The sequence below is a fragment of the Rhea pennata genome, chromosome 3 (genome assembly GCF_028389875.1).
Source record: "Rhea pennata isolate bPtePen1 chromosome 3, bPtePen1.pri, whole genome shotgun sequence".
NCBI classification, from domain to species: Eukaryota; Metazoa; Chordata; class Aves; order Rheiformes; family Rheidae; genus Rhea; species Rhea pennata.
Genome location: NC_084665.1, coordinates 14,308,915 through 14,324,048, shown reverse-complemented (window position 1 = coordinate 14,324,048; position 15,134 = coordinate 14,308,915). Strand labels below are relative to the sequence as shown.

Here is a 15,134-nt window from a genome sequence, read left to right as displayed (position 1 = left end):
CCTTATGGGATTCCACCCCAGCAAAAAATGATTATCAAGGATTTTGTGGAGACACACAAGCTAAAGCATCTGTTAGATAGGGTTTAACATTGCTACAAGAGGTTACAGGATTGTGCCTAAATGCCTCTGGTTCATGTGGAATTCATTCACAAGAGCAATCCTGGTCCTTTGTTGGGATGTAGGCACCAAGAAAGACTTTTGCAGTGGCCTCCATCTCTGTGGGTGGGAATAGGGAAGAGCCATCAGGAATGGGTTGACAGACATCACAGGAACAACCTGATGGCATGTCAAATTTACTTTATATGGGGATGAACACAGCCCAGGACCCTACAGTTCTGGGGCTTTGTGCTCACAGACAGCTCTGACTTTGCAGTGTCCTCTCTGGAAAGAAAGCAGGGCTTGGGTGCAGTTCATAGGGTGGTTGAAGTCAGACAGACATTGGGTTTTCCCTGCCCTAAGCCAAAATCTACAACTGTGCCTTGCATGTTGGCTCAGTGCTCACAGCCACCTCTCCCCAGTGCTTGATACCATCATCCAGAGATCCTGGGTCAGCGTGAAGGCTGCATAGAAGAGGCAGTAGAAACGTGCAGCCACGCATTGCTGGAGAGAGAACTGACACAAGTGTTACTTAGCGTGAAAAGGAGAACTGAGAGAGACACCCAGTGAACTTTTTCCAAGTGGTAAAGAGGAGAACAACTGCCTCATTCCCTCTTTGTCTCGTCACAGAACAAGAACAACCTGCAGGCACAGCTCAGGGAGCAAGAGATGGAGATGGATGGGCACAGTTCCCCAGGGGATACATGGCTCATCTCTGCTGAGCATCTGGCTGGGGCTGGCAGGAGAAGGGCAGCCCTGAGCTCCCAAGGTGCTGCTCTTATGCTGTGTGCTCCCATGGCCTAGAAGATTACCAGGGCTTGTTCTCCATAACCAAGAGACACCTTGCACTCCTTTGGCCTGGACCTGGTTTCATCCATCCCAATGCCTCCTTCCACTGTGCGTAGTTGTGTACTCATGATCCTTTCCTTGTGGGAACCTACATTCCTCCTTGGCCATGCTCAAGGCTATAGGACCTTCACAATTGCTCTTTTTGGAGTCCCTAAGTACAATAGGTGATCGGGAAATAATTTCCTCTTGTTGTCCTTTGGAGATTTTGACCCTCTGACTTCAAAGACTCCAAGCAATTGGGTCTGCATCCAATATTATCATTTTGCAGCACTTTGGGATTGCTTACCCCATGATCCCCGCTGCTTTTCTGCCTGTCCTTCTACCCGCCAGGCCTGATCCCAGGCAGCACAGTGACAGCTAAACTTGCACAACAGCCTCCCAAGAGGACCATTAAGAGAAGAATACAGACCAGATCTGGCGGGATATATTTAACCTATGGCTACAAAAGAAAAAAAAACAAAAAACAAACAAACAAAAAAAAAAACAGAACTACATAAGCAGCTGGTAGATCAAAGCAGCCTGGCTTTGGCACAGGTCATGAGAGCGCACACTCTGGGGTCACATGAGGCTCACTTAGGCTTTGGCTTTCCTCTGGCAGCAGAGTCTAGGACGGGAGGCATTGCAAGGAGCTGCTTTTCCCCCAAGCTGCTGAATGCATCCAAAAGCCACAACCATCTGGAAATGGAGGCAACAACACAGCGAGATGGGGTCTGACCAGTTCAGCTCCTACGGCTCCTTGCAGACAGGCCCCAGGTGCAACCAACCAAAGACCTCTTTCCAGTTTTCCTCAGCCACAGGCACCTGAGGGATTCCTGCAGGGCTCTGCCAGGCCAGGTGCCACGTGGTCAGCCCACCAAAGCTTGTGTTAGAAAATGCCAGGAAGCAGGTCAAGTCGGGTGAAAGCCACCACGTCGAAGCCAAGAGGGCCACCTGTGGCAGGATGCCCCATGATACCTAGCTTATTGCTGTATCTCCTGGCTGGCACGCCACCTCCGCTCTCCATCTCTGCACGACTGCGAGCGAAGCAGAATGAGGCACCGTGGCTGGCACCAGTCCAGCTGTGACTCCTGTTGTTCCCAGTGGCTGCACACATGGTTCCTATCAGGAGTGTGGCTCGCAGCTCGGAGGCGGAGCGCTCAGAGGTTGCACAGCTTCAACAGACCCTGGTATCCACTTCCAGCTTGTGAAGTGCATTAACAATTCTCTCGCACTCAGCAGAAACCATCCTGGCCATGCAAACAGGCTGCTCTTTTGTGGCCATCCAAAGCTACAGGAGGTATGAAGCCATGCTGCCATTTTTTTTCCAATGACTCGTATTTGACCTTTCAAACACCTGTTCAGCTTTAAACATCTAAAAATACCCACCAATTTTTGCATTTAATTTTCATATTGAAACAAAGCTCACTGTTTTCAGTGGGTTTTCTTGTATTTGCTGGTAGGTTCTAGGATGTTCTACCTCTAGGCTATTTAAAATCATCATAGGTGGGCACTGAAAGCAGTGGGCAGCTTGCAAGTGCAAAGACTGAAATGGACACTAGGATGGGCCAAGAAAAGGAGGAGAGTCTTAGATGCATCCCAGACATAACCCAAGGCTTCTGTTCTGTGTGTGTGATATCTGCTTGAGATTCCAAGAGATTCGGCTCATTTTTTGTTGCTTCAGCTTTCCAGGCAAGCATTTCAGCAAGCCTTCCTCCCACGAGGGTTTTTGAACACTCACTTTCTTGCCCAGATCTTCAAAGCCTGGCCAGCAGGGAGGCGAGCAGAGGCAGAAAACCCTCCCCTGCTTCATACCACAAACTGACCCAACAACCATGATCCGAAACACAAATTGAAACCCTGACGGAGAGCAAGGGCTTTGCTCTGTTGCGTGCTGTATCTGGGAGGATGAACCTACTGCAGTGGGGAGGGAATGACATGTGAGGTAGCCTGCCCGAGTGCTTTGGCTTTTCTGCAATATAAAGCTCCTTGCTTCCCAAAGAAGTGAAGGCCAAGTAACTCAGATCTGCCCTAACCCTCTGTTACTCCAGCAGGATCCAGCCCCCCCATTTATTGCAACAAACTCCAGCCCATCTGGACAACAAAGCCTTGCTAGAGCACTGCCAGAAGTCTTTTGTTGGGATGAACCAGCCAGTTTAAACCACGAGTGCTGCATTTTTCCCTCCTTCTGCTTGAGGCACGCATGGAGGAATTGGGTCATTCCTTTTTCCGAACAAGAAGCAGGAGCACAACCCAAGCTTGCTGTGTGCAATCACTGCAGCACTGTGGGCAGCCCCTCTGGACTTGGCAGGCAGAGACAGCTTTGAGAAGGAGCAGGGATCCCTGCACTGCTTGGGAGGCATTTTCCACCAGGCTACTGCCAACATTGGAGGAAGTATTAAAAGTTTAACAGGAAAGGGGCCGTAACGCTCTGATTTCCTGGACGACGTGAGGAAGTGGATCCAGCACTGCTCTGGACCAGCACTGACAGCTCATACAAGTCTCCTTTCAGGCTCTAATCTGCAGGACTTCCATCCAGCCAAGCCAGCAGTGGCCTGGGGTCTCCTCTGTCTAGCTGCCTCTGGGGCACAGCCACACATTGGCCCATATCTCTGCAGGGCTGCAACTTAGAAACCTCCCAGACCTGTGTTAGTAGGAATCATTTCTCAGCCTACCCCTTGCAGCTGGGCCAGGCTCACATGTCTGAGAAAATCCCTAAAAGCTGTAAAGATATAGATAGACAAATATAGTGGGTCTAGATATGTATTTCTATGGTATAAGAGAAGCTCAGACATGTAGAACCAAGGGGATCTTTCTACTGCCCACCAGAGCCTGCAAGCAAGGGCTCTGTAAGGTCATCCCACTTGCTAGCTAGTTATCCTTAAATTGCCATTCTTAAGTATGCGGAGTGTTATCTGGGTCTCTTTCGATGAGTTTTCAGAGGCAGTGCTAGCTGTGCTCCCACCCGCTCCAGCTGTGAGTGTCCTTGCTTCAAGTACTCCTGTTTTTCTCTACTGACTTCTGCACCCTTCCCAAACCTATAACATGCTGTGCTCTCTGGAGTACTTGCTGGTGGCTTTCTTTGCATGTATCAGCCCTGAGAGGCAGAGGGGGGAAAGTCACACGATGCCAGCAAGAGCAAAAGCATTTGGGCAACAATCACAAATCCCTCAGTCCAGAGCACATATTAAATTAAGTTTGCTAAGAATTTTGATGTTTAAACTACTCCATAAAAGTGAGATTACTGTGCTGTTATTGCTGGTAATACCATACTACCTACAGAGGTTAGCTATATTAAACTAAGGCATGGTAAGACCCGGGTTTCTTTCAGTAATGGCTTACTCACAGAGTAGCCCTGCTCACTTCATGCAATGATTCACAGAGGAGAAGCACTGCTTATTGGGAGTAAATAGCAGCAAGCATTTAAGAGCCACAACATGGATCAAGATAAAGACTAAAGCTAGTTAAAAGGGAGGGTTAGTGGAGTTTAAATTGGCTCAGAAAACCTGTCCAAGAAAAAGTAGAAAGCAAAAAGCCAATTTTCATCTGCTCCTGGCCTCCTGCCACTCCAAACTCCAACTCCAAGATATAAAAGCTGTGTGGTTAAAACTTACCAGATGCAGGTCTCTCTCCCCTACTCTGGTTGCCGCTCTTCCAGTCCTCTCACGGTGCTCACACTATTCCAGTATCAGCAGTTCCTTCTGCAGGAAGCCTAATGCACTAATTAACCCCTACACAATTAACTTTTGGCAGCTCCTCTCTCCACCCAGTGCATCCAGGCAAAAAGCTCAACAGTCCCTCCTGTGATGGTTCAGCTAGGCTTTGGTGACCAGCAACACCATGTGGCAGCCCATGGTGGCCCCGAAAGCTACCAGCACCCATAACCCCATAGCCTGGGTGTAATTGTTGGAGCCAGGGTTGGGTGCTGGGACAGCATTGCTCCATGCAGTAGGGCTATCTTTGCAAAATGCCCTCTGTCACACTGCTGAAGGACTCTGAGATGCCTGTGGGGATGAAGGAAACCCTTTTGGTCCCTAGACAGCTCAGCAGTGGCCCCTGTTTTTTTCACTCCTGCATGTTTTTTTTTTTTTTTTTTTTTTTTTTTTTTTTTTTTGCTTTTTTAATTTTTTTAATGGATATGGTTTTGTGCTAGTCATCTCCAGCACCTTGTGATTCATGGGACTGCCAGCTGAGGTTTATTTCTGCACCATCTGCGCCCACATAGGATGAGGGTCACATTTGTTAAAGGTCACAGCTCACTGTGACAATCCAAACCTGTTGAAGACAGTTGTGTAAACACCTCCATTTGAGGCATAAGCAAGGCCTGTGGTCATAGGAGGAGAGAAGACCTCCAAGTCCTTCCTTCTGACACCATCCACTGCTCCAAGGAGCAAATCTATTGCCAAGCATCCTTTCCATCGCCCTTTTGGGTTTCCTGCTTCCTACAATGTCTCCTCCCCAGGCCTCCCAAAATGTGACCACTCAGGCAGATTTATAACTGTCCAAGGAGGTCAAGGAACTGGAGGAAGACTCCAGGTCAAGCAGCACATGTGGGGCAGATGCTGAGCAGCTGTCCATGTAAGGATGGGATGTGGTGTGGGTCCCATTCCTGGCCCACACTCACGGCAGAAAAGTCTGGTGCAATGCAGGGGCAACCAATGCCTACCACTGAGCCAGCGCTACATACACACCTTGCTGGGCGCCAGCACTGGGAGACGCCAACTGCTGTCCCCATGGCCTCCGTTGAGGCACTCCTGGGCTTGTCTGTGCTTTGCATGCAGCATTTTTAAGTGCAACCCCTCCCTCCCACTTGTTCTTTAATAAAAATGATTCATTTCAGTGTTTTGGTTGTTTTTGCTGCTCCCTGACAGAATGGGGCAAGGTGTTTTGTGCAAGCCCTGCTAACCCACTCCAAGTTAGCACTGATAGGGCACATCAGAGGGGAATGAGTGGGTTGGTGTGTCCCTCTACCAGTGCCCTGGGGGCTGCCAAACTGGGCAGGGATTCCTCCTCCAAGCTGCAGCCTTCCCTGTGCTACTCCATTTTACAGGATCAAGGCAGAGAACTGCGACCCTCCTGGAGATAGCAAGAAATTTTTTTGGCACTTTGACCTGATCTGGATGCTAGCCTAGGCCACTGTGGAGAAATGCCAGGGCTTTAAATCCATGTAGCGCTCCTTTTGTGCATAGCACTAGGATCTCCTGCCAAGGCACAACACAACATGTAGTCAAAAAAAAGAAAAGATTATCTTTTCAAAAGTTAATCTGAGGCAGAGAAGCTTCATTTAGGCACTGCTAGAAAATCGGCACACTGGCTGTACAGTGGAACCGATCTCTCCGCAGGTGGTTTTGAGGCAGTAGCCACGTTTGTGTGGCATGAGGTTTAGCACCACTGGCTAGCCTTATAGGGCTCCCAGTCCTTGTCCTGGTGCCACCAATGAGACACTGTATTCTGGCCAGGTCTGCTGGCCATACTGCTCTGGCAGCAGCTTCCTACCCAAGAACCACCAGCCTGATGTGACACAGCTCAAACACAGTGGAAGAGTCACTCCAGCCCGTGGACTGCCAGAGCTGACTCCACCAGGGCCATGGACCAGGCAACTGGCCTCCTCCCACAGCTTGGCTGCAGCCAAACCGGCCACCACAGCTGGGCTGGCATAGCTGATACCCTGGTGACTGTGCCGCAGAGTACCACTTCTGGCCTTTCGCATTCACTTGTTCATTGCGGGAGGTTTGTGGAAGGTTTTGCGGAGGGACTTTTCTACTGAGTAGAGAAGGCTTCAACTTGCCCAAACTGTGATATGAAACTATCATTGTGGCTTGCTCAGTAAATGCCACAGTCCCAGATGCTACAAATGCATCTGAGATGCTGAGCCATAAACAGTTTGCCTTGCAAGCCAGCTGCCTTTTTACTTTTGGTAACATTCTCTGCCTTCCTTGTGGACAAAGATTTGTTGTTTTGTGGTGCTGCACTGCATTTGCATATGATTTAAACCACGATGGGTACATTATCGCTGAACTACTCAAGTGTTCTTCCTTCCCAAACTCAATGACTGCCATGGTAGCCTCTGCTAGCTCAGGGATACTGCACGAAATCAGCGCTTGCAGGCTCCACGGCTGGGCAGCATCCTCTCCTGCTCCAGCTGCAAGGAGTCCTCTGAACGGTGGTGCAGTTCAGAGATGCTGCTGCATGCAGGTATTGCAACTCACAGGCAAAAGCCCGGCAAAAAGCAAAGGCAGAGTGGCAGGTGAAAGTGTAAACTGCTACTCCCAGCTCAATGCTGCAAGGCTGGGGTTTTTTCTATTTTCACGTCTTTGACTTGCTTTTTTCAGAGAGAAGATGCTTCATCCCCCAAAGTGCCTTTGCATACAGGTACTGCCCTGCCAGCACCTGTTCCCTGCAAAGGGCTTCCTGTACATCCTGGAGGTGGTAGAGGCTTTGGCAAACGTGAGGCTATCCAGGGGAGATAAGTGATGGAGAGTGGTGGGAAAGTTTGACCTGAACCATTGCATAGATAGATTGGAGTGGCCCCTGTCTTGCTATGCTATAATACACTCAAAGCAGTCCCTGGTTTCTACATCTGCCTGTACCCCTGGGTGAAGGAGGATGCTGGATTTCCCACTTTGCTGCAGTTTTGGGGCCCTTCCCAGCTTCCATCAAGAGATGTGGCAAATAACTACATTTGACAAAGTGATATGATATGATCTGCCCAGCAGCTAGCCTCCAAAAGCAGCAGTGAGCACTGTATAAAGGGTCTCTGCTCCTCCTTCTTCTGGGCAGATCATTCCTGGCTGGCACAGATGGAGGTGTGGGAAGAAAACCTCGTTCCCACCCCCTTACCTCTCCCAATGCAGGACCCCCATCTCTAGTCTATGCCATCAGTAAGAATAGCTCAGAGGAGCCTGACCATATTGAAAACACAAACAAAGCCGAGCTCTAGCAAAACAAAACACTCCAGTGAGCATGCCACACCATTCTCCTTTAGCAGAGAAAAGAGACAGAGCAAACCACAGCCGCCAGCTGCTCATCACGTTGTCTACAGCACAGCACGGCTCAGAGATGCTCCTTCTACAGGGACCCTTTGCAGAGCCCGCCTCTGGGTCAGGGGGATCAACAGGCCAAGGATGCTGCCTAGGAAACCCAGGTTCATGGTGGAGACCTCAAGGAGGTGATACAGACAGAGGTGCCAAGAGCTGAGGGCTCGGAGGAGCCATTTGCCATCTGGGATAGCTTAGAGCAGCCCCATGACTGCTCTACAGGATGTACAGGCCAGGGAAGAGCTGGGCAACGAGTCAGCAGAGCTGCAACTTCTGTAGGGTTATGCTGCAGCTGAGAATCTGGCTTTCTTACTTCATCAGCTTTTGAGTTATCTGAGCATAAACTGCTTGATATGACCCTACAGGGAAAAGCGGTTTTTCATGCCTGAATCACTCATAGAACACATACAGTGATTTGGGCAAACTTCGGGGAAAAATGTTTCACCTTTTGGACTTGGCCCAGCCATGGAAATATCTCAAGCCCCCAGATGCTCTGGAGAAAGTTCTGGGTAGGGGGAGAGCAGGGTTAGGTTAGGAGCTGGTGTTGGTGCAAAGGGCCAGAGTTCGGCATTCCTGCACCTCCAAGCCTGGGAGATATCTTCCCATCACTGCCCATACTCAAGCTGAATGCTCTCTGTGCATGAACTGATGGAAATCCCAGAAATCAATTTAAAGCCTGGACCACAGTGGCCTTGAGACCTCACTTCTTCACTGCTGACCAATGCATTTTTCTGCGCTCCCCATGACACGTGTGCTGAAGCTCCTGGGAAACAGTAACGTCCCAGATGAAAATCAACCAGAGATCCTTGTGCACAGGGGCATAAGGCAAAGGAGACACCATACATCACCAGATCCACATAGCAACCACCTTTTGTAAATCATGTTTAAGAGCTGGCTTCATCAGTGATAGCTGATAAAAATTTAGGGCTTTTTTAATACCTCCCATTTCAGTTTGGTGTTCAGTAGATGAGCTTCTCACAACTACAACATATGTTGGAGATTAGCAGAATTGGCTTAGATGGCAGGGAGATAAAAATACAGAGAGTGTGTGGGGTGCTTGTCCTGACACATGTTAATTCCCTGAGAACTCAGACACAATGTATCCACAGTTTTGATTGTTTAATTTTTATTGGTTGCTTATCATCACTGTCAAAGAAGAAAAACAAATAAGCCAAATCCTGCTATGTTACTCTGTCTTGCAACAATTACCAATCTTTGATCTTCCAAATTGCTGTACTATCACACAGGAAACATGCATGGTTTTCTAATACAAGGAACTCTGAGGAGGTGTGGAGAAGCCTCTTCCAAGAAGGTGTAAAAAAGTCCTTTTCTCACCCTGGATCCAGTCTCACAGGATCGTTTTTTCTTCAGACTCAGCAGAAGTATGACGAGGAGTGTCTACATGGCTGCAGCAGTCAACAAAGCTGCAAGGGAACTCGTGCTCATGTCCTGGTTCAGCCACAGATGGGGTTTGTCACTTCATCTTCCCAGAGCTTCTGGTCCCAGTAATGCAGATGAAACAGCCCTGGGCAGACCAAAGACAGGCAGAAGCCAAGACAGATCCTCACTGGGCTCCTACAGAGAGTGGGAGAGGAGAACAGGAGACATCCAAAAGAGACACTTCAAGAAGCATCAGAGACAGGAGAGAGTGGGGGAAGAGACTGCCAGGCTGCAGGAGTAAAATGAACTGTCAGAAAGGAAACTGAGATGCAGCATCCAAGGAGGCTGTGAAGGAAGGAGACACCTTAGGATTTGAGTTTGGCAGAGATCTTTGGACAGCTTGCTGCAGCCAGTGGAGGAGAAGGGCACCAGCCCTGGCATAACAGATCCTGGTAGAAGGGAGCCTCTCTCATCTGCAGAGACCCGTGAAGGTGCCAGGCTGCCAGCTGAAAGCCCAGCTGCTATATTAGTTGCAGGAGGGGATTCAGATCAGACTTTAAGCTGGGGGAAGGACCCACAACATTCCCAGAGGTCCTTGGTGGCATCTGTGCATCTCCCCTCTTGTTGCAGAGATCCCGGCTGCTGCATGTCAAAGCCACGCAGTATCTCCAGTATCAGCCTCAGCTCTCCCTTTCCCACTCATACCTGGCTTAGGAAGACACTGTTTTCCCTGAAGCCCTAAATTAGAGAAGCTCCCAGGGTTTGAATGCAGGGGTAGGGACTGGAGTGAGCCTGATGGGCTGGGCTGGGCTGAGGAGGATCCCTGGAGTTTCCAATAGCAGAGGCAGACCTTACTCCATCTGTGAGCGGCACAGGGCTGGTTACCCAGCTAACCACACTCCCTTCCAAGACCTGAACTAGCTGCAAAAGGCCATGGTGAGAGGCAAAACAGAAAGTTCAGTGTCAAGCAAGGGTCTGTTTGGCTTGCAGCTAAATAGCCTGGTTTGCTGAGGCAACATTGCTTATCTGCAACATCCTTTTTATTTTATTACCCTCTGTTGCCTTGCAGATTTACTGGGGAAATTTGCTTAGGCAGTTAGAAAGCCAGGGAAGAAGTGTTGAATACTGAAGTTAGCAAATCTGCATCATTAATCAGTGCTGTGTCCTGATCACAGTGTTGTGCAAGCTGATGGCAGTGAAGTTTGATACTAAAATTACAGTTGCAGGTGATGTGCAGAGGTGCAGCCCAGCTGTTTGCCACAGCTCTACAACTGCTTATTTGCCAAGGACAGAATAGGTTTCCCATGGAGGAGTAGCGGGAGCTTCCCATTGCAAAGACGATCTTAACCCAAAAGTACAGGACTCTTGGTTTTTCTTCTTAAGACTCTGTTTCCAGCACTCCATTCTATTGAAGCACGATTTTAATCTTAAGCTTCTGCTTAAATTCTCCTGGTTACAGTCGTAATTGTAGACAAACATATCCTGAATCAACATATTGCATCCCTTACTGATCCCACCGATTTTTAGTCCTTGGTGGGCAAGTCCTTCCTACCTGTCCTTGGGACAGTGAGGCCTTATCCACTGCAGCTCCTTGGTAGCATTGGAAAGGCAGGATGCCCAGCAGTTGCCAAGCCATGGAGGGGAAAGCACTCTCCCACATTTCAACACAACACCGTTCCAGACAGCAAGGGCAGACAAAGCAGAAAAGCCTCTCTCTTGGCTGGGAAGCCAACACTTATCAGCAAACACCTCCAGGTCACACATAATAGGATTTAGAAGAACGCGAGCTCCCCTGCCACACACCCAGCATCATAAAACTTGAGGCCAGAGTGATCTGTAGCACAATGCCATTTTGAGAAGCTATTATTAACAAATGGCACCGTCTCATTAACACATCTGCTCCAGCACAAAGCGAAGGCTCGTTCTTCTGTTTGCAGATTGCAGCCAAACTGGCCGAGGGAGACGGAGAGAGGAGTGGCCCCCTGCCAAACCTGCTTGACTCTGCAGCCCTCCTTTCCAGCCAGCCATTATAATGTATATGCTGAAGGCTTTGCTTCAGCGTGTTTTGGGTCAAAAAAAGTAATTTCACAAGCTCAGGAAGAATTTCCCTGGCCAAGAAGCAGGGACAATGTCACAAAGCAGCCCAGGACCCGGGGCTCCTGAAAGCTTCAGAGCTTCTCTTCTGCTTCACATGCTCTAATGCCAAGCAGGACAGAGCTGGGAGCATCTGTGGGCTGTCCTTTGAAGTGAACGCCAAGTCCTTGGCCAAGACAGGCTCCCTGTGCAAAGACACAGGCTCCAAAACCAAACCTCTAAGAACGTGGCACCAGGGGGTTTGAAATGGGCATCTCAGTAAGGTCTTTGAGAAAGAAATGCAGGTCTCATCTGTGTTACAGCTCCAAGGAGGGAGCAAGCCTCTTCCTAAATATGGGACAAATCACATTTATAACCCAATTCAGCCTGTGGTGTTTCTGAATGCAGTTGTCACGTGGGAATCATGTTTAAAACCCCTTTTAACCACTACTCGCCAAGTAGTACTAGAAAAGACTCCAGCTCTGTATGTATCTAATCAGGAGGGTGAGCTGGTTGAGGGCTCATGGGGAAAAGCAAGCCAAAACAATATAATTTTTCCAATAGCTAAGAGTTTGGAACTACCAGAATACAGCAAAATGGTTCAAAAGAGCATCAATTCTCTCCAAACACAGCACTCTCAAAGCCAGTGTTTCAGGTTGAGGGTTTGAATTTCAATAAAACTATTTACTATTAGTTTTTCTGGGGTTTTTGCTTTCCTGGTAAACAGTTCATGGTTACATGAAACTCTTTTCTGAGAAGTTAATTTTGAGGAAACAGAGAGCAAAAAAGCCCCAGCAACAGAGCAACTTTTGATTGTCTGTTTATAGCTACACGATGCTTGTGTTGAGGCTGGACATTTCAGGAGGCACTAACCCATTCTGGTGTGTAGGGCAAGAGCCATACCAATGCCACTGCAAGGAGCGCCTGCGGATGAACGGACGCATAGTGTGGGGTCTGGGAAGCAGTTGGATGGGATTATTTATGGCCATAGACCAGGCATGGAAGCAGCACTGATCGGCTCATCCTGGATGAGAGTTACCCCGCAGCAAAGGCTACATAAAATGGCTGTGGCATACAAATTTGCAAGTTGAATAACACCAAAGACAGGCAAAGGTTTACGGTAAGGAAAAGAGGATTTTGCAGCAGAAGACATTGGGATCTTGAAACAGATTGCTGCACCAGTCCCTCCTAGTTGCATAGACTGTCCTGGTTGCAACGCTTCACTGGTCACACTCTAGTTGTGACATTTAGGTGTGTGTACTGGAGGGGATGCATGGTGACATTTAGGGTTGGAGGAAGTGTGCACAGTTGTCTCCTTCCCAGGGGTGCAGCTGCCTTTCCCCTCCAAGCCAGCAAACTTTGCCTTTCTTCTCCCCCTTGGGGCACGATTTGAGCAGGGGGCTGGACTAGATGATCTCCAGAGATCCCTTCCAACCTCAACCATTCTATGATTCTGTGATTCAAGGGCAAATTTGTCTTGCAAAGAATTTGCCCTAAATGCTTAGAACTTGTTATGAACCTGGGTCTTGAATGGCCCTCATCAGGCAACCTTTGCCATGGGCATTTCTGCTAGCCCTGCCTCCAGTCCTGCCTGACTCACACCTGGGCACTGCCTAATATTAACCCTCTGGTAAGGCTCCTCTGAGAGTCGTGTCCAAAATGCTGCTAGGTGTGCTGGGGATGGTCAAGGCATTACCAGCCAGTTCTTGGCTTGCAATGTTGGAGACATCATGGACGGACATTGCAGGCATCACCATAAGCCCACAGTACGCTGAAGGAAGATCCTTATGGAGAATGAATATGCATCTGGATTTTATCCCATAAATCACCATTGACATCTTCAGATAAACAGGAAACATAATTATGACTTTGACAATGAAGAAGAATAAATGGAGCTGCTGAGATGTTTAATGCTCAGCAGTGGAAGGAAGAAGGGACTTTTCTACTACAATTTGAAGAATTTTTCCTGGCCAGTCTTTTGACAGATGCATATTTTAATATCATTCAGAGTGCATGCTGGGAACCTTCATTTCCCTGCTTTGTGGGTTGGAGTTAATTAAAGCGTATGTTGCTTCTTGGTGTGATTATGCACTTCATGCACTGAATGAACAATTTTCAACAAAGGCATAATCATCCGGGATTTTAATTAGGGGGAAAAAGTTTGTGTTTTTTTTAAAGGTGTGATTTTAATTCCCTAAACTGGAGACATGCAGAGCAGCTAAATACTCAGTTTCACAGAATGTGAACTCTGCTGCCCATTTCAGTACCAGGGCAAACAAATTCTACTCTAATTGGCTCTAATTTGCATGTCTAAAGTGGTGGTGTGCTTAACCTGGAGAAAGGTTGCACAAGGAATGCCATGAAGTGCCTTCATACACTTGGGGACCAAAATGAAGGGAAAATGCAATTAAAGACACATTTCCAGCCTCTTCCTTATATTCCTACATGATCTCTGCAACAAAATGGTTATTGCGTGTAGTGATGAGCAGCCACTTGGAAGGGGTTTTTATCTCTGCCATAAACTTGCTTTGCTTCTGGTGTAACAAACCATTTCTGGCTCCCAGCAAAACTTTTCCCTGCCACATTTGATTTACTGTTAAACTCAACTTGCTGATGCCTGTGTTAAAAACAATATTATGGAATTGCAAAGCCAGTCTGGTCAAGCTGAAGGAAGTGGTGCCGAGCACCTCAGCCTCAGCACACCTGGGCTTTCTCCCTTTCACCAGCTCCCACTGGAGCTATCTGCCTCTGCTGCAAAGCATGAGGATATTGGAGTGTCTCAGCAAGAAGACTGCTGCAAAAATGCAAACAGAGTAATGTATTTTTATGTAACCTTGTTCCTCAAAATGGAAGATGGTTTGAGCTTTTGCTTGTTTTTTCAATTAAAAAATATCCAGCCGGCAGCAGGTGCCCACCATGGAAGCCTTCACCCCATACACTTAAACTTTGTCACTACTATAATATACCTCTAATGTACACCTCCCTAGGATATACACCGTGTGAACATCCCTAGACTTCGCAGAGGATGCACTTCCCTCGAACTGGAAATGGCAATACTCTTACTAGTAGGTGACGTGGGGTGCAGAGTTCGGGGCCTTTTTAAGGTCAGCACAAACTGTTCTTCAACATTAACAAGACTGTTAAGTAAGCTCAGGCCTACCTCAGCCCTTAGGATTTGGGTGACACCTTGCTCCTTTCAGCTAACTGAGAATTTGCCTTGTGCAGTGACTTGGGTCTTTAGAAAGCAGCACCTGGAAGCATTCCCCCAGCCCAGCATATACTCCAGCAAAATGGGAACTATTTCTACAGTGATCTGCAAATATCAGCAGGAGCTGTGCAGATGTGCACTTGCCCATTGCTACTTCCTGCACCGTGGCCCAGATTCGCAGGCAGCACAAAGGAAAGTGCCTCTTGCCACCAGTGTGCTGAGGTCCCAGCAAGCTGGGCTTCCCGGGCAGTGGGCTACATCCCCCATGGCTCCTTCGCACACTGGTTGCAAGGAGGTGAGCAACTCTGTGTTTTCATGCTTGCCCAAGCTTTTGTAATAGTTGTGCACTGTAAAAGCGACTTACACCCTGGTAAATTGTGCCATGAGCTTGGTGCGTGATGTTCCACGGGCTTGGGTGGGAAGAGTGGGATTGTAAAATGATATAATTAGTATGAACAACAAAAGCTGGTGTTCCAGGGTAAAAATCCATTTCTCACCTCCCTGTTACACCTGAT

General features: G+C 48.3%; 1 long non-coding RNA gene across 3 annotated transcripts in view; it reads right to left on the bottom strand.

The window, feature by feature from the left end:
* Positions 1-9,067: 9,067 nt before the first annotated feature.
* The window catches only part of LOC134138258 (uncharacterized), a 34,511-nt gene continuing 28,444 nt past the window's right edge, over positions 9,068-15,134 (bottom strand). For all 3 annotated transcript variants that reach the window (XR_009957849.1, XR_009957847.1, XR_009957848.1), the window contains one exon: positions 9,068-9,533. This is a non-coding gene — a long non-coding RNA (uncharacterized LOC134138258). The remainder of the gene's footprint in view (positions 9,534-15,134) is intronic.